The 26,006-nt window shown below is 44.0% G+C and overlaps 1 long non-coding RNA gene across 2 annotated transcripts in view; it reads left to right on the plus strand.

The window, feature by feature from the left end:
• LOC307181247 overlaps positions 1 to 26,006 on the plus strand; it is a 559,683-nt gene that overhangs the window by 93,884 nt on the left and 439,793 nt on the right. For both annotated transcript variants that reach the window (XR_013826220.1, XR_013826221.1), the window contains exon 2: positions 9,277 to 9,362. This is a non-coding gene — a long non-coding RNA (uncharacterized lncRNA). The remainder of the gene's footprint in view (positions 1 to 9,276; positions 9,363 to 26,006) is intronic.

The following is a 26,006-nucleotide window of genomic DNA, read 5'->3' on the forward strand; positions in this document are numbered from 1 at the left end:
TTTTGATTTTAATTTCCCTAAGCTATAGGACCATAAGTGGCAGTGCCCTAGGTTCTGTTGCTTTGTTTTTTAGATGTTTCAGGAAACACCATACACTTCTCCCGAGTGGTTGTTGGCAATTTACATCCCGCCCATCAGCATAACAAGGCTCCCAGTTCTCCATGGCCTGTCCTGCCTTTCTGGATTTTACACTTTTTTCAGATGGCCCTTTTGACCGGGGGGAAGTGAGACTTCATTGTAGTGCAGATTTCCTTTGCAAGCTTGCTTGGTTGGCCAAAAAGGGCGTATGCGTTTTTTCCTGAATATATTCAGGAAAAAACGCATACGCCCTTTTTGGCCAAGTGCATCATTGTGGACGTTCTGCCTCTTTTCCTATGCTTTCAATGCAATTCCAGTCTACCTCCTGAAATCGGTTTCCTGCAATTCTGCCCCGCTTTCAAGTCCTCTTGGCAGCCTTACTTCAGTCTATTTTCGGACGATAGCTGTCATTTATAACTCTGCAGGTTTGTGAATTACAGTGCCCCTGAGCTCCTTTCTTCAACTTGCTTTCTTGTGACCTGGCCGCAACACCGCAGGCTGGCTTCAGGCCCTAATCTTGTTCCGGCACGGCATGCTGAGCCTTTGGTTATTTCCTCTTCATGGTGGGAAATGAGAGTTAAATTTGCCCGTCCAGACACCTCCAGTTAGCCTCTCATTGGTTCTCGCTATTCCTGTTCATCTTCCGCAGAAATTGCAAACTGGGCCAAACAGGAGGTTAAAGGCGCTGACTCTCCAAGTCGGGAGAGTGTTAGTAAAGCGTCTGGAATGTTGCACCCGAGTACCAGGGGAGGAAAACTGAGACATATTTCAACACGTCTCCCGTTCACATGGTTGATCATACTTGGGTTCCACATGCATGTTTTAGCTGAAGGAAGAATACCTTAAACCTGGAGAGTTAAGACCCGTGTAATGGGTACCATGCAATATGACTTCAAAGGGTCTTCATTTGCTCACCGAACCTCTCCAATCCTATCACTGCTGCGTTTATGCCCCTGTACACATGCTTGATTCTCTTTTGGAGACATACCAATCCATAGGTTTTAAGATACTTACTAGTCAGGTACATTCTTAGGCGTTTAATATGCGGTGTTGAGTCCATTTCGTTGAGCAAGGAGTAGCTCTTGTCTATTCCATATTTGACTTAAGGAACTTTATCTGTGCTCATTTCAATCTCTGGTTTTATGCAGCACCCCAACTCACCTTTACCCTTAAGCAAGCATAAGTTGGTTTTCTAAATTTGAGACCCTGTTCTGTTCTGTAATTCAGTTCCTGTGTAGCCAAGTTTACATTCCGTGTATTACTGATATCTTATGATGTTTCTTTTTCTGTGTGACTTACTTCAGTTAGAATCATCATACCTGAATCCACTCATTGTGCTGCTAAGGGCCTGATGACACAGATTTCATTGCTGAGTGATATTGCTTTGTAAGTAAATACCACAACTTCTTTATCCATTTTTCACTTTCTGCGATGTTGAACTTGTACTGTAAACGAGGTTCTTGTAAACAGAGCCGTTCCAAACTTTGGGGTGGCTGTGTCTTTTTGATTTTAATTTCCCTAAGCTATAGGACCATAAGTGGAAGTGCCCTAGGCTCTGTTGCTTTGTTTTTTAGATGTTTCAGGAAACACCATACACTTCTCCTGAGTGGTTGTTGGCAATTTACATCCCGCCCATCAGCATAACAAGGCTCCCAGTTCTCCATGGCCTGTCCTGCCTTTCTGGATTTTACACTTTTTTCAGATGGCCCTTTTGACCGGGGGGAAGTGAGACTTCATTGTAGTGCAGATTTCCTTTGCAAGCTTGCTTGGTTGGCCAAAAAGGGCGTATGTGTTTTTTCCTGAATATATTCAGGAAAAAACGCATACGCCCTTATTGGCCAAGTGCATCATTGTGGACGTTCTGCCTCTTTTCCTATGCTTTCAATGCAATTCCAGTCTACCTCCTGAAATCGGTTTCCTGCAATTCTGCCCCGCTTTCAAGTCCTCTTGGCAGCCTTACTTCAGTCTATTTTTGGACGATAGCTGTCATTTATAACTCTGCAGGTTTGTGAATTACAGTGCCCCTGAGCTCCTTTCTTCAACTCGCTTTCTTGTGACCTGGCCGCAACACCGCAGGATGGCTTCAGGCCCTAATCAGGTTCCGGCCCGGCATGCTGAGCCTTTGGTTAATTCCTCTTCCTGGTGGGAAATGAGAGTTAAATTTGCCCGTCCAGACACCTCCAGCTAGTCTCTCATTGGTTCTCGCTATTCCTGTTCATCTTCCGCAGAAATTGCAAACTGGGCCAAACAGGTGGTTAAAGGCGCTGACTCTCCAAGTGGGGAGAGTGTTAGTAAAGCGTCTGGAATGTTGCACCCGAGTACCAGGAGAGGAAAACTGAGACATATTTGAACACGTCTCCCGTTCACATGGTTGATCATACTTGGGTTCCACATGCATGGTTTAGCTGAAGGAAGAATACCTTAAACCTGGAGAGTTGAGACCCGTGTAATGGGTACCATGCAATATGACTTCAAAGGGTCTTCATTTGCTCACCGAACCTCTCCAATCCTATCACTGCTGCGTTTATGCCCGTGTACACATGCTTGATTCTCTTTTGGAGACATAGCAATCCATAGGTTTTACGATACTTACTAGTCAGGTACATTCTTAGGCGTTTAATATGCGGTGTTGAGTCCATTTCGTTGAGCAAGGAGTAGCTCTTGTCTATTCCATATTTGACTTAAGGAACTTTATCTGTGCTCATTTCAATCTCTGGTTTTATGCAGCACCCCAACTCACCTTTACCCTTAAGCAAGCATAAGTTGGTTTTCTAAATTTGAGACCCTGTTCTGTTCTGTAATTCAGTTCCTGTGTAGCCAAGTTTACATTCCATGTATTACTGATATCTTATGATGTTTCTTTTTCTGTGTGACTTATTTCAGTTAGAATCATCATACCTGAATCCACTCATTGTGATGCGAAGGGCCTGATGACATAGATTTCATTGCTGAGTGATATTGCTTTGTAAGTAAATACCACAACTTCTTTATCCATTTTTCACTTTCTGCGATGTTGAACTTGTACTGTAAACGAGGTTCTTGTAAACAGAGGTGCCCCAAACTTTGGGGTGGCTGTGTCTTTTTCATTTTAATTTCCCTAAGCTATAGGACCATAAGTGGCAGTGACCTAGGCTCTGTTGCTTTGTTTTTTAGATGTTTCAGGAAACACCATACACTTCTCCCGAGTGGTTGTTGGCAATTTACATCCCGCCCATCAGCATAACAAGGCTCCCAGTTCTCCATGGCCTGTCCTGCCTTTCTGGATTTTACACTTTTTTCAGATGTCCCTTTTGACCGGGGGGAAGTGAGACTTCATTGTAGTGCAGATTTCCTTTGCAAGCTTGCTTGGTTGGCCAAAAAGGGCGTATGCGTTTTTTCCTGAATATATTCAGGAAAAAACGCATACGCCCTTTTTGGCCAAGTGCATCATTGTGGACGTTCTGCCTCTTTTCCTATGCTTTCAATGCAATTCCAGTCTACCTCCTGAAATCGGTTTCCTGCAATTCTGCCCCGCTTTCAAGTCCTCTTGGCAGCCTTACTTCAGTCTATTTTTGGACGATAGCTGTCATTTATAACTCTGCAGGTTTGTGAATTACACTGCCCCTGAGCTCCTTTCTTCAACTCGCTTTCTTGTGACCTGGCCGCAACACCGCAGGATGGCTTCAGGCCCTAATCTGGTTCCGGCCCGGCATGCTGAGCCTTTGGTTAATTCCTCTTCCTGGTGGGAAATGAGAGTTAAATTTGCCCGTCCAGACACCTCCAGCTAGCCTCTCATTGGTTCTCGCTATTCCTGTTCATCTTCCGCAGAAATTGCAAACTGGGCCAAACAGGAGGTTAAAGGGACTGACTCTCCAAGTCGGGAGAGTGTTAGTAAAGCGTCTGGAATGTTGCACCCGAGTACCAGGGGAGGAAAACTGAGACATATTTCAACACGTCTCCCGTTCACATGGTTGATCATACTTGGGTTCCACATGCATGTTTTAGCTGAAGGAAGAATACCTTAAACCTGGAGAGTTAAGACCCGTGTAATGGGTACCATGCAATATGACTTCAAAGGGTCTTCATTTGCTCACCGAACCTCTCCAATCCTATCACTGCTGCGTTTATGCCCCTGTACACATGCTTGATTCTCTTTTGGAGACATACCAATCCATAGGTTTTAAGATACTTACTAGTCAGGTACATTCTTAGGCGTTTAATATGCGGTGTTGAGTCCATTTCGTTGAGCAAGGAGTAGCTCTTGTCTATTCCATATTTGACTTAAGGAACTTTATCTGTGCTCATTTCAATCTCTGGTTTTATGCAGCACCCCAACTCACCTTTACCCTTAAGCAAGCATAAGTTGGTTTTCTAAATTTGAGACCCTGTTCTGTTCTGTAATTCAGTTCCTGTGTAACCAAGTTTACATTCCGTGTATTACTGATATCTTATGATGTTTCTTTTTCTGTGTGACTTACTTCAGTTAGAATCATCATACCTGAATCCACTCATTGTGCTGCTAAGGGCCTGATGACACAGATTTCATTGCTGAGTGATATTGCTTTGTAAGTAAATACCACAACTTCTTTATCCATTTTTCACTTTCTGCGATGTTGAACTTGTACTGTAAACGAGGTTCTTGTAAACAGAGCCGTTCCAAACTTTGGGGTGGCTGTGTCTTTTTGATTTTAATTTCCCTAAGCTATAGGACCATAAGTGGAAGTGCCCTAGGCTCTGTTGCTTTGTTTTTTAGATGTTTCAGGAAACACCATACACTTCTCCTGAGTGGTTATTGGCAATTTACATCCCGCCCATCAGCATAACAAGGCTCCCAGTTCTCCATGTCCTGTCCTGCCTTTCTGGATTTTACACTTTTTTCAGATGGCCCTTTTGACCGGGGGGAAGTGAGACTTCATTGTAGTGCAGATTTCCTTTGCAAGCTTGCTTGGTTGGCCAAAAAGGGCGTATGCGTTTTTTCCTGAATATATTCAGGAAAAAACGCATACGCCCTTTTTGGCCAAGTGCATCATTGTGGACGTTCTGCCTCTTTTCCTATGCTTTCAATGCAATTCCAGTCTACCTCCTGAAATCGGTTTCCTGCAATTCTGCCCCGCTTTCAAGTCCTCTTGGCAGCCTTACTTCAGTCTATTTTTGGACGATAGCTGTCATTTATAACTCTGCAGGTTTGTGAATTACAGTGCCCCTGAGCTCCTTTCTTCAACTCGCTTTCTTTTGAGCTGGCCGCAACACCGCAGGATGGCTTCAGGCCCTAATCTGGTTCCGGCCCGGCATGCTGAGCCTTTGGTTAATTCCTCTTCCTGGTTGGAAATGAGAGTTAAATTTGCCCGTCCAGACACCTCCAGCTAGTCTCTCATTGGTTCTCACTATTCCTGTTCATCTTCCGCAGAAATTGCAAACTGGGCCAAACAGGAGGTTAAAGGCGCTGACTCTCCAAGTGGGGAGAGTGTTAGTAAAGCGTCTGGAATGTTGCACCCGAGTACCAGGAGAGGAAAACTGAGACATATTTGAACACGTCTCCCGTTCACATGGTTGATCATACTTGGGTTCCACATGCATGGTTTAGCTGAAGGAAGAATACCTTAAACCTGGAGAGTTGAGACCCGTGTAATGGGTACCATGCAATATGACTTCAAAGGGTCTTCATTTGCTCACCGAACCTCTCCAATCCTATCACTGCTGCGTTTATGCCCGTGTACACATGCTTGATTCTCTTTTGGAGACATAGCAATCCATAGGTTTTACGATACTTACTAGTCAGGTACATTCTTAGGCGTTTAATATGCGGTGTTGAGTCCATTTCGTTGAGCAAGGAGTAGCTCTTGTCTATTCCATATTTGACTTAAGGAACTTTATCTGTGCTCATTTCAATCTCTGGTTTTATGCAGCACCCCAACTCACCTTTACCCTTAAGCAAGCATAAGTTGGTTTTCTAAATTTGAGACCCTGTTCTGTTCTGTAATTCAGTTCCTGTGTAGCCAAGTTTACATTCCATGTATTACTGATATCTTATGATGTTTCTTTTTCTGTGTGACTTACTTCAGTTAGAATCATCATACCTGAATCCACTCATTGTGCTGCTAAGGGCCTGATGACACAGATTTCATTGCTGAGTGATATTGCTTTGTAAGTAAATACCACAACTTCTTTATCCATTTTTCACTTTCTGCGATGTTGAACTTGTACTGTAAACGAGGTTCTTGTAAACAGAGCCGTTCCAAACTTTGGGGAGCTGTGTCTTTTTGATTTTAATTTCCCTAAGCTATAGGACCATAAGTGGAAGTGCCCTAGGTTCTGTTGCTTTGTTTTTTAGATGTTTCAGGAAACACCATACACTTCTCCCAAGTGTCTGTTGGCAATTTACATCCCGCCCTTCAGCATATCAAGGCTCCCAGTTCTCAATGACCTGTTGCCTTTCTGGATTTTACACTTTTTTCAGATGGCCCTTTTGACCGGGGGGAAGTGAGACTTCATTGTAGTGCAGATTTCCTTTGCAAGCTTGCTTGGTTGGCCAAAAAGGGCGTATGCGTTTTTTCCTGAATATATTCAGGAAAAAACGCATACGCCCTTTTTGGCCAAGTGCATCATTGTGGACGTTCTGCCTCTTTTCCTATGCTTTCAATGCAATTCCAGTCTACCTCCTGAAATCGGTTTCCTGCAATTCTGCCCCGCTTTCAAGTCCTCTTGGCAGCCTTACTTCAGTCTATTTTTGGACGATAGCTGTCATTTATAACTCTGCAGGTTTGTGAATTACAGTGCCCCTGAGCTCCTTTCTTCAACTCGCTTTCTTGTGACCTGGCCGCAACACCGCAGGATGGCTTCAGGCCCTAATCTGGTTCCGGCCCGGCATGCTGAGCCTTTGGTTAATTCCTCTTCCTGGTGGGAAATGAGAGTTAAATTTGCCCGTCCAGACACCTCCAGCTAGCCTCTCATTGGTTCTCGCTATTCCTGTTCATCTTCCGCAGAAATTGCAAACTGGGCCAAACAGGAGGTTAAAGGGACTGACTCTCCAAGTGGGGAGAGTGTTAGTAAAGCGTCTGGAATGTTGCACCCGAGTACCAGGGGAGGAAAACTGAGACATATTTGAACACATCTCCCGATCACATGGTTGATCATACTCTAGGTTCCACATGCATGTTTTAGCTGAAGGAAGAATACCTTAAACCTGGGTAGTTGAAACCCGTGGAATGGGTACCATGCAATATGACTTCAAAGGGTCTTCATTTGCTCACCGAGCCTCTCCAATCCAATCACTGCTGCGTTTATGCCCCTGTACACATGCTTGATTCTCTTTCGGAGACATAGCAATCCATAGGTTTTAAGATACTTACTAGTCAGGTACATTCTTAGGCGTTTAATATGGGGTGTTGAGTCCATTTCGTTGAGCAAGGAGTAGCTCTTGTCTATTCCATATTTGGCTTAAGGAACTTTATCTGTGCTCATTTCAATCTCTGGTTTTATGCAGCACCCCAACTCACCTTTACCCTTAAGCAAGAATACGTTGGTTTTCTAAATTTGAGACCCTGTTCTGTTCTGTAATTCAGTTCCTGTGTAGCCAAGTTTACATTCCGTGTATTACTGATATCTTATGATGTTTCTTTTTCTGTGTGACTTATTTCAGTTAGAATCATCATACCTGAATCCACTCATTGTGCTGCTAAGGGCCTGATGACACAGATTTCATTGCTGAGTGATATTGCTTTGTAAGTAAATACCACAACTTCTTTATCCATTTTTCACTTTCTGCGATGTTGAACTTGTACTGTAAACGAGGTTCTTGTAAACAGAGCCGTTCCAAACTTTGGGGTGGCTGTGTCTTTTTGATTTTAATTTCCCTAAGCTATAGGACCATAAGTGGAAGTGCCCTAGGTTCTGTTGCTTTGTTTTTTAGATGTTTCAGGAGACACCATACACTTCTCCCGAGTGGTTGTTGGCAATTTACATCCCACCCATCAGCATAACAAGGCTCCCAGTTCTCCATGGCCTGTCCTGCCTTTCTGGATTTTACACTTTTTTCAGATGGCCCTTTTGACCGGGGGGAAGTGAGACTTCATTGTAGTGCAGATTTCCTTTGCAAGCTTGCTTGGTTGGCCAAAAAGGGCGTATGCGTTTTTTCCTGAATATATTCAGGAAAAAACGCATACGCCCTTTTTGGCCAAGTGCATCATTGTGGACGTTCTGCCTCTTTTCCTATGCTTTCAATGCAATTCCAGTCTACCTCCTGAAATTGGTTTCCTGCAATTCTGCCCCGCTTTCAAGTCCTCTTGGCAGCCTTACTTCAGTCTATTTTTGGACGATAGCTGTCATTTATAACTCTGCAGGTTTGTGAATTACAGTGCCCCTGAGCTCCTTTCTTCAACTTGCTTTCTTGTGACCTGGCCACAACACCGCAGGCTGGCTTCAGGCCCTAATCTGGTTCCGGCACGGCACGCTGAGCCTTTGGTTATTTCCTCTTCATGGTGGGAAATGAGAGTTAAATTTGCCCGTCCAGACACCTCCAGTTAGCCTCTCATTGGTTCTCGCTATTCCTGTTCATCTTCCGCAGAAATTGCAAACTGGGCCAAACAGGAGGTTAAAGGCGCTGACTCTCCAAGTGGGGAGAGTGTTAGTAAAGCGTCTGGAATGTTGCACCCGAGTACCAGGGGAGGAAAACTGAGACATATTTGAACACGTCTCCCGATCACATGGTTGATCATACTCTAGGTTCCACATGCATGTTTTAGCTGAAGGAAGAATACCTTAAACCTGGGTAGTTGAAACCCGTGGAATGGGTACCATGCAATATGACTTCAAAGGGTCTTCATCTGCTCACCGAACCTCTCCAATCCTATCACTGCTGCGTTTATGCCCCTGTACACATGCTTGATTCTCTTTCGGAGACATAGCAATCCATAGGTTTTAAGATACTTACTAGTCAGGTACATTCTTAGGCGTTTAATATGGGGTGTTGAGTCCATTTCGTTGAGCAAGGAGTAGCTCTTATCTATTCCATATTTGGCTTAAGGAACTTTATCTGTGCTCATTTCAATCTCTGGTTTTATGCAGCACCCCAACTCACCTTTACCCTTAAGCAAGCATAAGTTGGTTTTCTAAGTTTGAGACCCTGTTCTGTTTTGGAATGCAGTTCCTGTGTAGCCAAGTTTACATTCCGTGTATTAGTGATATCTTATGATGTTTCTTTTTCTGTGTGACTTATTTCAGTTAGAATCATCGTACCTGAATCCACTCATTATGCTGCTACGGGCCTGATGACATAGATTTCATTGCTGAGTGATACTGCATTGTACGTTAGTACCACAAGTTCTTTATCCATTTTTCACTTTCTGTGATGTTAAACTTGTACTGTAAACGAGGTTCTTGTAAACAGAGGCGTCCCAAACTTTGGGGTGGCTGTGTCTTTTTGATTTTAATTTCCCTAAGCTATAGGACCATAAGTGGAAGTGCCCTAGGTTCTGTTGCTTTGTTTTTTAGATGTTTCAGGAAACACCATACACTTCTCCCGAGTGGTTGTTGGCAATTTACATCCCGCCCATCAGCATAACAAGGCTCCCAGTTCTCCATGGCCTGTCCTGCCTTTCTGGATTTTACACTTTTTTCAGATGGCCCTTTTGACCAGGGGGAAGTGAGACTTCATTGTAGTGCAGATTTCCTTTGCAAGCTTGCTTGGTTGGCCAAAAAGGGCGTATGCGTTTTTTCCTGAATATATTCAGGAAAAAACGCATACGCCCTTTTTGGCCAAGTGCATCATTGTGGACGTTCTGCCTCTTTTCCTATGCTTTCAATGCAATTCCAGTCTACCTCCTAAAATCGGTTTCCTGCAATTCTGCCCTGCTTTCAAGTCCTCTTGGTGGCCTTACTTCAGTCTATTCTTGGACGATAGCTGTCATTTATAACTCTGCAGGTTTGTGAATTACAGTGCCCCTGAGCTCCTTTCTTCAACTCGCTTTCTTGTGACCTGGCCGCAACACCGTAGGATGGCTTCAGGCCCTAATCTGGTTCCGGCCCGGCATGCTGAGCCTTTGGTTAATTCCTCTTCCTGGTGGGAAATGAGAGTTAAATTTGCCCGTCCAGACACCTCCAGCTAGCCTCTCATTGGTTCTCGCTATTCCTGTTCATCTTCCGCAGAAATTGCAAACTGCGCCAAACAGGAGGTTAAAGGGACTGACTCTCCAAGTGGGGAGAGTGTTAGTAAAGCGTCTGGAATGTTGCACCCGAGTACCAGGGGAGGAAAACTGAGACATATTTGAACACGTCTCCCGATCACATGGTTGATCATACTCTAGGTTCCACATGCATGTTTTAGCTGAAGGAAGAATACCTTAAACCTGGGTAGTTGAAACCCGTGGAATGGGTACCATGCAATATGACTTCAAAGGGTCTTCATTTGCTCACCGAACCTCTCCAATCCTATCACTGCTGCGTTTATGCCCCTGTACACATGCTTGATTCTCTTTCGGAGACATAGCAATCCATAGGTTTTAAGATACTTACTAGTCAGGTACATTCTTAGGGGTTTAATATGGGGTGTTGAGTCCATTTCGTTGAGCAAGGAGTAGCTCTTGTCTATTCCATATTTGGCTTAAGGAACTTTATCTGTGCTCATTTCAATCTCTGGTTTTATGCAGCACCCCAACTCACCTTTACCCTTAAGCAAGCATAAGTTGGTTTTCTAAATTTGAGACCCTGTTCTGTTCTGTAATTCAGTTCCTGTGTAGCCAAGTTTACATTCCGTGTATTACTGATATCTTATGATGTTTCTTTTTCTGTGTGACTTATTTCAGTTAGAATCATCGTACCTGAATCCACTCATTATGCTGCTACGGGCCTGATGACATAGATTTCATTGCTGAGTGATACTGCATCGTACGTAAGTACCACAAGTTCTTTATCCATTTTTCACTTTCTGTGATATTGAACTTGTACGGTAAACGAGGTTCTTGTAAACGGAGGCGTCCCAAACTTTGGGGTGGCTGTGTCTTTTTGATTTTAATTTCCCTAAGCTATAGGACCATAAGTGGAAGTGCCCTAGGCTCTGTTGCTTTGTTTTTTAGATGTTTCAGGAAACACCATACACTTCTCCCGAGTGGTTGTTGGCAATTTACATCCCGCCCATCAGCATAACAAGGCTCCCAGTTCTCCATGGCCTGTCCTGCCTTTCTGGATTTTACACTTTTTTCAGATGGCCCTTTTGACCGGGGGGAAGTGAGACTTCATTGTAGTGCAGATTTCCTTTGCAAGCTTGCTTGGTTGGCCAAAAAGGGCGTATGCGTTTTTTCCTGAATATATTCAGGAAAAAACGCATACGCCCTTTTTGGCCAAGTGCATCATTGTGGACGTTCTGCCTCTTTTCCTATGCTTTCAATGCAATTCCAGTCTACCTCCTGAAATCGGTTTCCTGCAATTCTGCCCCGCTTTCAAGTCCTCTTGGCAGCCTTACTTCAGTCTATTTTTGGACGATAGCTGTCATTTATAACTCTGCAGGTTTGTGAATTACAGTGCCCCTGAGCTCCTTTCTTCAACTCGCTTTCTTGTGACCTGGCCGCAACACCGCAGGATGGCTTCAGGCCCTAATCTGGTTCCGGCCCGGCATGCTGAGCCTTTGGTTAATTCCTCTTCCTGGTGGGAAATGAGAGTTAAATTTGCCCGTCCAGACACCTCCAGCTAGCCTCTCATTGGTTCTCGCTATTCCTGTTCATCTTCCGCAGAAATTGCAAACTGGGCCAAACAGGAGGTTAAAGGGACTGACTCTCCAAGTGGGGAGAGTGTTAGTAAAGCGTCTGGAATGTTGCACCCGAGTACCAGGGTACGAAAACTGAGACATATTTGAACACGTCTCCCGATCACATGGTTGATCATACTCTAGGTTCCACATGCATGTTTTAGCTGAAGGAAGAATACCTTAAACCTGGGTAGTTGAAACCCGTGGAATGGGTACCATGCAATATGATTTCAAAGGGTCTTCATTTGCTCACCGAACCTCTCCAATCCTATCACTGCTGCGTTTATGCCCCTGTACACATGTTTGATTCTCTTTCTGAGACATAGCAATCCATAGGTTTTAAGATACTTACTAGTCAGGTACATTCTTAGGTGTTTAATATGCGGTGTTGAGTCCATTTCGTTGAGCAAGGAGTAGCTCTTGTCTATTCCATATTTGACTTAAGGAACTTTATCTGTGCTCATTTCAATCTCTGGTTTTATGCAGCACCCCAACTCACCTTTACCCTTAAGCAAACATAAGTTGGTTTTCTAAATTTGAGACCCTGTTCTGTTCTGTAATTCAGTTCCTGTGTAGCCATGTTTACATTCCGTGTATTAGTGATATCTTATGATGTTTCTTTTTCTGTGTGACTTACTTCAGTTAGAATCATCATACCTGAATCCACTCATTGTGATGCTAAGGGCCTGATGACACAGATTTCATTGCTGAGTGATATTGCTTTGTAAGTAAATACCACAACTTCTTTATCCATTTTTCACTTTCTGCGATGTTGAACTTGTACTGTAAACGAGGTTCTTGTAAACAGAGCCGTTCCAAACTTTGGGGTGGCTGTGTCTTTTTCATTTTAATTTCCCTAAGCTATAGGACCATAAGTGGAAGTGCCCTAGGTTCTGTTGCTTTGTTTTTTAGATGTTTCAGGAAACACCATACACTTCTCCCGAGTGGTTGTTGGCAATTTACATCCCACCCATCAGCATAACAAGGCTCCCAGTTCTCCATGGCCTGTGCTGCCTTTCTGGATTTTACACTTTTTTCAGATGGCCCTTTTGACCGGGGGGAAGTGAGACTTCATTGTAGTGCAGATTTCCTTTGCAAGCTTGCTTGGTTGGCCAAAAAGGGCGTATGCGTTTTTTCTTGAATATATTCAGGAAAAAACTCATACGCCCTTTTCGGCCAAGTGCATCATTGTGGACGTTCTGCCTCTTTTCCTATGCTTTCAATGCAATTCCAGTCTACCTCCTAAAATTGGTTTCCTGCAATTCTGCCCCGCGTTCAAGTCCTCTTGGCAACCTTACTTCAGTCTATTTTTGGACGATAGCTGTCATTTATAACTCTGCAGGTTTGTGAATTACAGTGCCCCTGAGCTCCTTTCTTCAACTCGCTTTCTTTTGAGCTGGCCGCAACACCGCAGGATGGCTTCAGGCCCTAATCTGGTTCCGGTACGGCACGCTGAGCCTTTGGTTATTTCCTCTTCCTGGTGGGAAATGAGAGTTAAATTTGCCCGTCCAGACACCTCCAGCTAGCCTCTCATTGGTTCTCGCTATTCCTGTTCATCTTCCGCAGAAATTGCAAACTGGGCCAAACAGGAGGTTAAAGGCGGTGACTCTCCAAGTGGGGAGAGTGTTAGTAAAGCGTCTGGAATGTTGCACCCGAGTACCAGGGGAGGAAAACTGAGACATATTTGAACACGTCTCCCGTTCACATGGTTGATCATACTTGGATTCCACATGCATGTTTTAGCTGAAGGAAGAATACCTTAAACCTGGAGAGTTGAGACCCGTGTAATGGGTACCATGCAATATGATTTCAAAGGGTCTTCATTTGCTCACCGAACCTCTCCAATCCTATCACTGCTGCGTTTATGCCCCTGCACACATGCTTGATTCTCTTTCGGAGACATAGCAATCCATAGGTTTTAAGATACTTACTAGTCAGGTACATTCTTAGGCGTTTAATATGCGGTGTTGAGTCCATTTCGTTGAGCAAGGAGTAGCTCTTGTCTATTCCATATTTGACTTAAGGAACTTTATCTGTGCTCATTTCAATCTCTGGTTTTATGCAGCACCCCAACTCACCTTTACCCTTAAGCAAGCATAAGTTGGTTTTCTAAATTTGAGACCCTGTTCTGTTCTGTAATTCAGTTCCTATGTAGCCAAGTTTACATTCCGTGTATTACTGATATCTTATGATGTTTCTTTTTCTGTGTGACTTACTTCAGTTAGAATCATCATACCTGAATCCACTCATTGTGATGCTAAGGGCCTGATGACATAGATTTCATTGCTGAGTGATATTGCTTTGTAAGTAAATACCACAACTTCTTTATCCATTTTTCACTTTCTGCGATGTTGAACTTGTACTGTAAACGAGGTTCTTGTAAACAGAGGCGTCCCAAACTTTGGGGTGGCTGTGTCTTTTTGATTTTAATTTCCCTAAGCTATAGGACCATAAGTGGCAGTGCCCTAGGCTCTGTTGCTTTGTTTTTTAGATGTTTCAGGAAACACCATACACTTCTCCCCAGTGTCTGTTGGCAATTTACATCCCGCCCATCAGCATAACAAGGCTCCCAGTTCTCCATGGCCTGTCCTGCCTTTCTGGATTTTACACTTTTTTCAGATGGCCCTTTTGACCGGGGGGAAGTGAGACTTCATTGTAGTGCAGATTTCCTTTGCAAGCTTGCTTGGTTGGCCAAAAAGGGCGTATGCGTTTTTTCCTGAATATATTCAGGAAAAAACGCATACGCCCTTTTTGGCCAAGTGCATCATTGTGGACGTTCTGCCTCTTTTCCTATGCTTTCAATGCAATTCCAGTCTACCTCCTGAAATCGGTTTCCTGCAATTCTGCCCCGCTTTCAAGTCCTCTTGGCAGCCTTACTTCAGTCTATTTTTGGACGATAGCTGTCATTTATAACTCTGCAGGTTTGTGAATTACAGTGCCCCTGAGCTCCTTTCTTCAACTCGCTTTCTTGTGACCTGGCCGCAACACCGCAGGATGGCTTCAGGCCCTAATCTGGTTCCGGCCCGGCATGCGGAGCCTTTGGTTAATTCCTCTTCCTGGTGGGAAATGAGAGTTAAATTTGCCCGTCCAGACACCTCCAGCTAGCCTCTCATTGGTTCTCGCTATTCCTGTTCATCTTCCGCAGAAATTGCAAACTGGGCCAAACTGGAGGTTAAAGGGACTGACTCTCCAAGTGGGGAGAGTGTTAGTAAAGCATCTGGAATGTTGCACCCGAGTACCAGGCGAGGAAAACTGAGACATATTTGAACACGTCTCCCGATCACATGGTTGATCATACTCTAGGTTCCACATGCATGTTTTAGCTGAAGGAAGAATACCTTAAACCTGGGTAGTTGAAACCCGTGGAATGGGTACCATGCAATATGACTTCAAAGGGTCTTCATTTGCTCACCGAACCTCTCCAATCCTATCACTGCTGCGTTTATGCCCCTGTACACATGCTTGATTCTCTTTCGGAGACATAGCAATCCATAGGTTTTAAGATACTTACTAGTCAGGTACATTCTTAGGCGTTTAATATGCGGTGTTGAGTCCATTTCGTTGAGCAAGGAGTAGCTCTTGTCTATTCCATATTTGGCTTAAGGAACTTTATCTGTGCTCATTTCAATCTCTGGTTTTATGCAGCACCCCAACTCACCTTTACCCTTAAGCAAGCATAAGTTGGTTTTCTAAATTTGAGACCCTGTTCTGTTCTGTAATTCAGTTCCTGTGTAGCCAAGTTTACATTCCGTGTATTACTGATATCTTATGATGTTTCTTTTTCTGTGTGACTTACTTCAGTTAGAATCATCATACCTGAATCCACTCATTGTGCTGCTAAGGGCCTGATGACACAGATTTCATTGCTGAGTGATATTGCTTTGTAAGTAAATACCACAACTTCTTTATCCATTTTTCACTTTCTGCGATGTTGAACTTGTACTGTAAACGAGGTTCTTGTAAACAGAGCCGTTCCAAACTTTGGGGTGGCTGTGTCTTTTTGATTTTAATTTCCCTAAGCTATAGGACCATAAGTGGAAGTGCCCTAGGTTCTGTTGCTTTGTTTTTTAGATGTTTCAGGAAACACCATACATTTCTCCCGAGTGGTTGTTGGCAATTTACATCCCGCCCATCAGCATAACAAGGCTCCCAGTTCTCCATGGCCTGTCCTGCCTTTCTGGATTTTACACTTTTTTCAGATGGCCCTTTTGACCGGGGGGAAGTGAGACTTCATTGTAGTGCAGATTTCCTTTGCAAGCTTGCTTGGTTGGCCAAAAAGGGCGTATGCGTTTTTTCCTGAATATATTCAGGAAAAAACGCATACGCCCTTTTTGGCCAAGTGCATCATTGTGGACGTTCTGCCTCTTTTCCTATGGTTTCAATGCAATTCCAGTCTACCTCCTGAAATCGGTTTCCTGCAATTCTGCCCCGCTTTCAAGTCCTCTTGGCAGCCTTACTTCAGTCTATTTTTGGACGATAGCTGTCATTTATAACTCTGCAGGTTTGTGAATTACAGTGCCCCTGAGCTCCTTTCTTCAACTTGCTTTCTTGTGACCTGGCCGCAACACCGCAGGATGGCTTCAGGCCCTAATCTGGTCCCGGCACGGCACGCTGAGCCTTTGGTTATTTCCTCTTCCTGGTGGGAAATGAGAGTTAAATTTGCCCGTCCAGACACCTCCAGCTAGCCTCTCATTGGTTCTCGCTATTCCTGTTCATCTTCCGCAGAAATTGCAAACTGGGCCAAACAGGAGGTTAAAGGGACTGACTCTCCAAGTGGGGAGAGTGTTAGTAAAGCGTCTGGAATGTTGCACCCGAATACCAGGGGAGGAAAACTGAGACATATTTGAACACGTCTCCCGATCACATGGTTGATCATACTCTGGGTTCCACATGCATGTTTTAGCTGAAGGAAGAATACCTAAAACCTGGGTAGTTGAAACCCGTGGAATGGGTACCATGCAATATGACTTCAAAGGGTCTTCATTTGCTCACCGAACCTCTCCAGTCCTATCACTGCTGCGTTTATGCCCCTGTACACATGCTTGATTCTCTTTCGGAGACATAGCAATCCATAGGTTTTAAGATACTTACTAGTCAGGTACATTCTTAGGCGTTTAATATGCGGTGTTGAGTCCATTTCGTTGAGCAAGGAGTAGCTCTTGTCTATTCCATATTTGGCTTAAGGAACTTTATCTGTGCTCATTTCAATCTCTGGTTTTATGCAGCACCCCAACTCACCTTTACCCTTAAGCAAGCATAAGTTGGTTTTCTAAATTTGAGACCCTGTTCTGTTCTGTAATTCAGTTCCTGTGTAGCCAAGTTTACATTCCGTGTATTACTGATATCTTATGATGTTTCTTTTTCTGTGTGACTTATTTCAGTTAGAATCATCATACCTGAATCCACTCATTGTGCTGCTAAGGGCCTGATGACACAGATTTCATTGCTGAGTGATATTGCTTTGTAAGTAAATACCACAACTTCTTTATCCATTTTTCACTTTCTGCGATGTTGAACTTGTACTGTAAACGAGGTTCTTGTAAACAGAGCCGTTCCAAACTTTGGGGTGGCTGTGTCTTTTTGATTTTAATTTCCCTAAGCTATAGGACCATAAGTGGAAGTGCCCTAGGTTCTGTTGCTTTGTTTTTTAGATGTTTCAGGAAACACCATACACTTCTCCCGAGTGGTTGTTGGCAATTTACATCCCGCCCATCAACATAACAAGGCTCCCAGTTCTCCATGGCCTGTCCTGCCTTTCTGGATTTTACATTTTTTTCAGATGGCCCTTTTGACCGGGGGGAAGTGAGACTTCATTGTAGTGCAGATTTCCTTTGCAAGCTTGCTTGGTTGGCCAAAAAGGGCGTATGCGTTTTTTCCTGAATATATTCAGGAAAAAACGCATACGCCCTTTTTGGCCAAGTGCATCATTGTGGACGTTCTGCCTCTTTTCCTATGCTTTCAATGCAATTCCAGTCTACCTCCTGAAATCGGTTTCCTGCAATTCTGCCCCGCTTTCAAGTCCTCTTGGCAGCCTTACTTCAGTCTATTTTTGGACGATAGCTGTCATTTATAACTCTGCAGGTTTGTGAATTACAGTGCCCCTGAGCTCCTTTCTTCAACTCGCTTTCTTGTGACCTGGCCGCAACACCGCAGGATGGCTTCAGGCCCTAATCTGGTTCCGGCCCGGCACGCTGAGCCTTTGGTTAATTCCTCTTCCTGGTGGGAAATGACAGTTAAATTTGCCCGTCCAGACACCTCCAGCTAGCCTCTCATTGGTTCTCGCTATTCCTGTTCATCTTCCGCAGAAATTGCAACCTGGGCCAAACAGGAGTTTAAAGTCGCTGACTCTCCAAGTGGGGAGAGTGTTAGTAAAGCGTCTGGAATGTTGCACCCGAGTACCAGGGGAGGAAAACTGAGACATATTTGAACAAGTCTCCCGTTCACATGGTTGATCATACTTGGGTTCCACATGCATGTTTTAGCTGAAGGAAGAATACCTTAAACCTGGAGAGTTGAGACCCGTGTAATGGGTACCATGCAATATGACATCAAAGGGTCTTCATTTGCTCACCGAACCTCTCCAATCCTATCACTGCTGCATTTATGCCCCTGCACACATGCTTGATTCTCTTTTGGAGACATAGCAATCCATAGGTTTTACGATACTTACTAGTCAGGTACATTCTTAGGCGTTTAATATGCGGTGTTGAGTCCATTTCGTTGAGCAAGGAGTAGCTCTTGTCTATTCCATATTTGACTTAAGGAACTTTATCTGTGCTCATTTCAATCTCTGGTTTTATGCAGCACCCCAACTCACCTTTACCCTTAAGCAAGCATAAGTTTGTTTTCTAAATTTGAGACCCTGTTCTGTTCTGTAATTCAGTTCCTGTGTCGCCAAGTTTCCATTCCGTGTATTACTGATATCTGATGATGTTTCTTTTTCTGTGTGACTTATTTCAGTTAGAATCATCATACCTGAATCCACTCATTGTGCTGCTAAGGGCCTGATGACATAGATTTCATTGCTGAGTGATATTGCTTTGTAAGTGAATACCACAACTTCTTTATCCATTTTTCACTTTCTGCGATGTTGAACTTGTACTGTAAACGAGGTTCTTGTAAACAGAGCCGTTCCAAACTTTGGGGAGCTGTGTCTTTTTGATTTTAATTTCCCTAAGCTATAGGACCATAAGTGGAAGTGCCCTAGGCTCTGTTGCTTTGTTTTTTAGATGTTTCAGGAAACACCATACACTTCTCCCAAGTGTCTGTTGGCAATTTACATCCGGCCCTTCAGCATAACAAGGCTCCCAGTTCTCAATGGCCTGTTGCCTTTCTGGATTTTACACTTTTTTCAGATGGCCCTTTTGACCGGGGGGAAGTGAGACTTCATTGTAGTGCAGATTTCCTTTGCAAGCTTGCTTGGTTGGCCAAAAAGGGCGTATGCGTTTTTTCCTGAATATATTCAGGAAAAAACGCATACGCCCTTTTTGGCCAAGTGCATCATTGTGGACGTTCTGCCACTTTTCCTATGCTTTCAATGTAATTCCAGTCTACCTCCTGAAATCGGTTTCCTGCAATTCTGCCCCGCTTTCAAGTCCTCTTGGCAGCCTTACTTCAGTCTATTTTTGGACGATAGCTGTCATTTATAACTCTGCAGGTTTGTGAATTACAGTGCCCCTGAGCTCCTTTCTTCAACTCGCTTTCTTGTGACCTGGCCGCAACACCGCAGGATGGCTTCAGGCCCTAATCTGGTTCCGGCCCGGCACGCTGATCCTTTGGTTATTTCCTCTTCCTGGTGGGAAATGAGAGTTAAATTTGCCCGTCCAGACACCTCCAGCTAGTCTCTCATTGGTTCTCGCTATTCCTGTTCATCTTCCGCAGAAATTGCAAACTGGGCCAAACAGGAGGTTAAAGGGACTGACTCTCCAAGTGGGGAGGTGTTAGTAAAGCATCTGGAATGTTGCACCCGAGTACCAGGGGAGGAAAACTGAGACATATTTGAACACGTCTCCCATTCACATGGTTGATCATACTTGGGTTCCACATGCATGTTTTAGCTGAAGGAAGAATACCTTAAACCTGGAGAGTTAAGACCCGTGTAATGGGTACCATGCAATATGACTTCAAAGGGTCTTCATTTGCTCACCGAACCTCTCCAATCCTATCACTGCTGTGTTTATGCCCCTGTACACATGCTTGATTCTCTTTCGGAGACATAGCAATCCATAGGTTTTAAGATACTTACTAGTCAGGTACATTCTTAGGCGTTTAATATGCGGTGTTGAGTCCATTTCGTTGAGCAAGGAGTAGCTCTTGTCTATTCCATATTTGACTTAAGGAACTTTATCTGTGCTCATTTCAATCTCTGGTTTTATGCAGCACCCCAACTCACCTTTACCCTTAAGCAAGCATAAGTTGGTTTTCTAAATTTGAGACCCTGTTCTGTTCTGTAATTCAGTTCCTGTGTAGCCAAGTTTACATTCCGTGTATTACTGATATCTTATGATGTTTCTTTTTCTGTGTGACTTACTTCAGTTAGAATCATCATACCTGAATCCACTCATTGTGCTGCTAAGGGCCTGATGACACAGATTTCATTGCTGAGTGATATTGCTTTGTAAGTAAATACCACAACTTCTTTATCCATTTTTCACTTTCTGCGATGTTGAACTTGTACTGTAAACGAGGTTCTTGTAAACAGAGCCGTTCCAAACTTTGGGGTGGCTGTGTCTTTTTGATTTTAATTTCCCTAAGCTATAGGACCATAAGTGGAAGTGCCCTAGGTTCTGTTGCTTTGTTTTTTAGATGTTTCAGGAAACACCATACACTTCTCCCGAGTGGTTGTTGGCAATTTACATCCCGCCCATCAGCATAACAAGGCTCCCAGTTCTCCATGGCCTGTCCTGCCTTTCTGGATTTTACACTTTTTTCAGATGGCCCTTTTGACCGGGAGGAAGTGAGACTTCATTGTAGTGCAGATTTCCTTTGCAAGCTTGCTTGGTTGGCCAAAAAGGGCGTATGCGTTTTTTCCTGAATATATTCAGGAAAAAACGCATACGCCCTTTTTGGCCAAGTGCATCATTGTGGACGTTCTGCCTCTTTTCCTATGCTTTCAATGCAATTCCAGTCTACCTCCTGAAATCGGTTTCCTGCAATTCTGCCCCGCTTTCAAGTCCTCTTGGCAGCCTTACTTCAGTCTATTTTTGGACGATAGCTGTCATTTATAACTCTGCAGGTTTGTGAATTACAGTGCCCCTGAGCTCCTTTCTTCAACTCGCTTTCTTTTGAGCTGGCCGCAACACCGCAGGATGGCTTCAGGCCCTAATCTGGTTCCGGCCCGGCACGCTGAGCCTTTGGTTAATTCCTCTTCCTGGTGGGAAATGACAGTTAAATTTGCCCGTCCAGACACCTCCAGCTAGCCTCTCATTGGTTCTCGCTATTCCTGTTCATCTTCCGCAGAAATTGCAAACTGGGCCAAACAGGAGGTTAAAGGGGCTGACTCTCCAAGTGGGGAGAGTGTTAGTAAAGCATCTGGAATGTTGCACCCGAGTACCAGGGGAGGAAAACTGAGACATATTTGAACATGTCTCCCGATCACATGGTTGATCATACTCTAGGTTCCACATGCATGTTTTAGCTGAAGGAAGAATACCTTAAACCTGGAGAGTTGAGACCCGTGTAATGGGTACCATGCAATATGACTTCAAAGGGTCTTCATTTGCTCACCGAACCTCTCCAATCCTATCTCTGCTGCATTTATGCCCCTGTACACATGCTTGATTCTCTTTCAGAGACATAGCAATCCATAGGTTTTAAGATACTTACTAGTCAGGTACATTCTTAGGCGTTTAATATGCGGTGTTGAGTCCATTTCGTTGAGCAAGGAGTAGCTCTTGTCTATTCCATATTTGACTTAAGGAACTTTATCTGTGCTCATTTCAATCTCTGGTTTTATGCAGCACCCCAACTCACCTTTACCCTTAAGCAAGCATAAGTTGTCTTTCTAAATTTGAGACCCTGTTCTGTTCTGTAATTCAGTTCCTGTGTCGCCAAGTTTCCATTCCGTGTATTACTGATATCTGATGATGTTTCTTTTTCTGTGTGACTTATTTCAGTTAGAATCATCATACCTGAATCCACTCATTGTGCTGCTAAGGGCCTGATGACATAGATTTCATTGCTGAGTGATATTGCTTTGTAAGTGAATACCACAACTTCTTTATCCATTTTTCACTTTCTGCGATGTTGAACTTGTACTGTAAACGAGGTTGTTGTAAACAGAGCCGTTCCAAACTTTGGGGTGGCTGTGTCTTTTTGATTTTAATTTCCCTAAGCTATAGGACCATAAGTGGAAGTGCCCTAGGCTCTGTTGCTTTGTTTTTTAGATGTTTCAGGAAACACCATACACTTCTCCCAAGTGTCTGTTGGCAATTTACATCCCGCCCTTCAGCATAACAAGGCTCCCAGTTCTCAATGGCCTGTTGCCTTTCTGGATTTTACACTTTTTTCAGATGGCCCTTTTGACCGGGGGGAAGTGAGACTTCATTGTAGTGCAGATTTCCTTTGCAAGCTTGCTTGGTTGGCCAAAAAGTGCGTATGCGTTTTTTCCTGAATATATTCAGGAAAAAACGCATATGCCCTTTTTGGCCAAGTGCATCATTGTGGACGTTCTGCCTCTTTTCCTATGCTTTCAATGCAATTCCAGTCTACCTCCTGAAATCGGTTTCCTGCAATTCTGCCCCGCTTTCAAGTCCTCTTGGCAGCCTTACTTCAGTCTATTTTTGGACGATAGCTGTCATTTATAACTCTGCAGGTTTGTGAATTACAGTGCCCCTGAGCTCCTTTCTTCAACTCGCTTTCTTGTGACCTGGCCGCAACACCGCAGGATGGCTTCAGGCCCTAATCTGGTTCTGGGCCGGCATGCTGAGCCTTTGGTTAATTCCTCTTCCTGGTGGGAAATGAGAGTTAAATTTGCCCGTCCAGACAACTCCAGCTAGCCTCTCATTGGTTCTCGCTATTCCTGTTCATCTTCCGCAGAAATTGCAAACTGGGCCAAACAGGAGGTTAAAGGGACTGACTCTCCAAGTGGGGAGAGTGTTAGTAAAGCGTCTGGAATGTTGCACCCGAGTACCAGGGGAGGAAAACTGAGACATATTTGAACACGTCTCCCGATCACATGGTTGATCATACTCTAGGTTCCACATGCATGTTTTAGCTGAAGGAAGAATACCTTAAACCTGGGTAGTTGAAACCCGTGGAATGGGTACCATGCAATATGACTTCAAAGGGTCTTCATCTGCTCACCGAACCTCTCCAATCCTATCACTGCTGCGTTTATGCCCCTGTACACATGCTTGATTCTCTTTCGGAGACATAGCAATCCATAGGTTTTAAGATACTTACTAGTCAGGTACATTCTTAGGCGTTTAATATGGGGTGTTGAGTCCATTTCGTTGAGCAAGGAGTAGCTCTTGTCTATTCCATATTTGGCTTAAGGAACTTTATCTGTGCTCATTTCAATCTCTGGTTTTATGCAGCACCCCAACTCACCTTTACCCTTAAGCAAGAATACGTTGGTTTTCTAAATTTGAGACCCTGTTCTGTTCTGTAATTCAGTTCCTGTGTAGCCAAGTTTACATTCCGTGTATTACTGATATCTTATGATGTTTCTTTTTCTGTGTGACTTATTTCAGTTAGAATCATCATACCTGAATCCACTCATTGTGCTGCTAAGGGCCTGATGACACAGATTTCATTGCTGAGTGATATTGCTTTGTAAGTAAATACCACAACTTCTTTATCCATTTTTCACTTTCTGCGATGTTGAACTTGTACTGTAAACGAGGTTCTTGTAAACAGAGCCGTTCCAAACTTTGGGGTGGCTGTGTCTTTTTGATTTTAATTTCCCTAAGCTATAGGACCATAAGTGGAAGTGCCCTAGGTTCTGTTGCTTTGTTTTTTAGATGTTTCAGGAAACACCATACACTTCTCCCGAGTGGTTGTAGGCAATTTACATCCCGCCCATCAGCATAACAAGGCTCCCAGTTCTCCATGGCCTGTCCTGCCTTTCTGGATTTTACACTTTTTTCAGATGGCCCTTTTGACCGGGGGGAAGTGAGACTTCATTGTAGTGCAGATTTCCTTTGCAAGCTTGCTTGGTTGGCCAAAAAGGGCGTATGCGTTTTTCCCTGAATATATTCAGGAAAAAACGCATACGCCCTTTTTGGCCAAGTGCATCATTGTGGACGTTCTGCCTCTTTTCCTATGCTTTCAATGCAATTCCAGTCTACCTCCTGAAATCGGTTTCCTGCAATTCTGCCCCGCTTTCAAGTCCTCTTGGCAGCCTTACTTCAGTCTATTTTTGGACGATAGCTGTCATTTATAACTCTGCAGGTTTGTGAATTACAGTGCCCCTGAGCTCCTTTCTTCAACTCGCTTTCTTGTGACCTGGCCGCAACACCGCAGGATGGCTTCAGGCCCTAATCTGGTTCCGGCCCGGCATGCTGAGCCTTTGGTTAATTCCTCTTCCTGGTGGGAAATGAGAGTTAAATTTGCCCGTCCAGACACCTCCAGCTAGCCTCTCATTGGTTCTCGCTATTCCTGTTCATCTTCCGCAGAAATTGCAAACTGGGCCAAACAGGAGGTTAAAGGGACTGACTCTCCAAGTGGGGAGAGTGTTAGTAAAGCGTCTGGAATGTTGCACCCGAGTACCAGGGGAGGAAAACTGAGACATATTTGAACACGTCTCCCGATCACATGGTTGATCATACTCTAGGTTCCACATGCATGTTTTAGCTGAAGGAAGAATACCTTAAACCCGGGTAGTTGAAACCCGTGGAATGGGTACCATGCAATATGACTTCAAAGGGTCTTCATTTGCTCACCGAACCTCTCCAATCCTATCACTGCTGCGTTTATGCCCCTGTACACATGCTTGATTCTCTTTTGGAGACATAGCAATCCATAGGTTTTAAGATACTTACAAGTCAGGTACATTCTTAGGTGTTTAATATGCGGTGTTGAGTCCATTTCGTTGAGCAAGGAGTAGCTCTTGTCTATTCCATATTTGGCTTAAGGAACTTTATCTGTGCTCATTTCAATCTCTGGTTTTATGCAGCACCCCAACTCACCTTTACCCTTAAGCAAGCATAAGTTGTCTTTCTAAATTTGAGACCCTGTTCTGTTCTGTAATTCAGTTCCTGTGTAGCCAAGTTTCCATTCCGTGTATTACTGATATCTGATGATGTTTCTTTTTCTGTGTGACTTATTTCAGTTAGAATCATCATACCTGAATCCACTCATTGTGCTGCTAAGGGCCTGATGACATAGATTTCATTGCTGAGTGATATTGCTTTGTAAGTGAATACCACAACTTCTTTATCCATTTTTCACTTTCTGCGATGTTGAACTTGTACTGTAAACGAGGTTCTTGTAAACAGAGCCGTTCCAAACTTTGGGGAGCTGTGTCTTTTTGATTTTAATTTCCCTAAGCTATAGGACCATAAGTGGAAGTGCCCTAGGCTCTGTTGCTTTGTTTTTTAGATGTTTCAGGAAACACCATACACTTCTCCCAAGTGTCTGTTGGCAATTTACATCCCGCCCTTCAGCATAACAAGGCTCCCAGTTCTCAATGGCCTGTTGCCTTTCTGGATTTTACACTTTTTTCAGATGGCCCTTTTGACCGGGGGGAAGTGAGACTTCATTGTAGTGCAGATTTCCTTTGCAAGCTTGCTTGGTTGGCCAAAAAGGGCGTATGCGTTTTTTCCTGAATATATTCAGGAAAAAACGCATACGCCCTTTTTGGCCAAGTGCATCATTGTGGACTTTCTGCCTCTTTTCCTATGCTTTCAATGCAATTCCAGTCTACCTCCTGAAATCGGTTTCCTGCAATTCTGCCCCGCTTTCAAGTCCTCTTGGCAGCCTTACTTCAGTCTATTTTTGGACGATAGCTGTCATTTATAACTCTGCAGGTTTGTGAATTACAGTGCCCCTGAGCTCCTTTCTTCAACTCGCTTTCTTGTGACCTGGCCGCAACACCGCAGGATGGCTTCAGGCCCTAATCTGGTTCCGGCACGGCATGCTGAGCCTTTGGTTAATTCCTCTTCCTGGTGGGAAACGAGAGTTAAATTTGCCCGTCCAGACACCTCCAGCTAGCCTCTCATTGGTTCTCGCTATTCCTGTTCATCTTCCGCAGAAATTGCAAACTGGGCCA

The sequence above is a fragment of the Stenella coeruleoalba genome, assembly GCF_951394435.1.
Source record: "Stenella coeruleoalba genome assembly, contig: scaffold_152, whole genome shotgun sequence".
Taxonomy (NCBI): domain Eukaryota; kingdom Metazoa; phylum Chordata; class Mammalia; order Artiodactyla; family Delphinidae; genus Stenella; species Stenella coeruleoalba.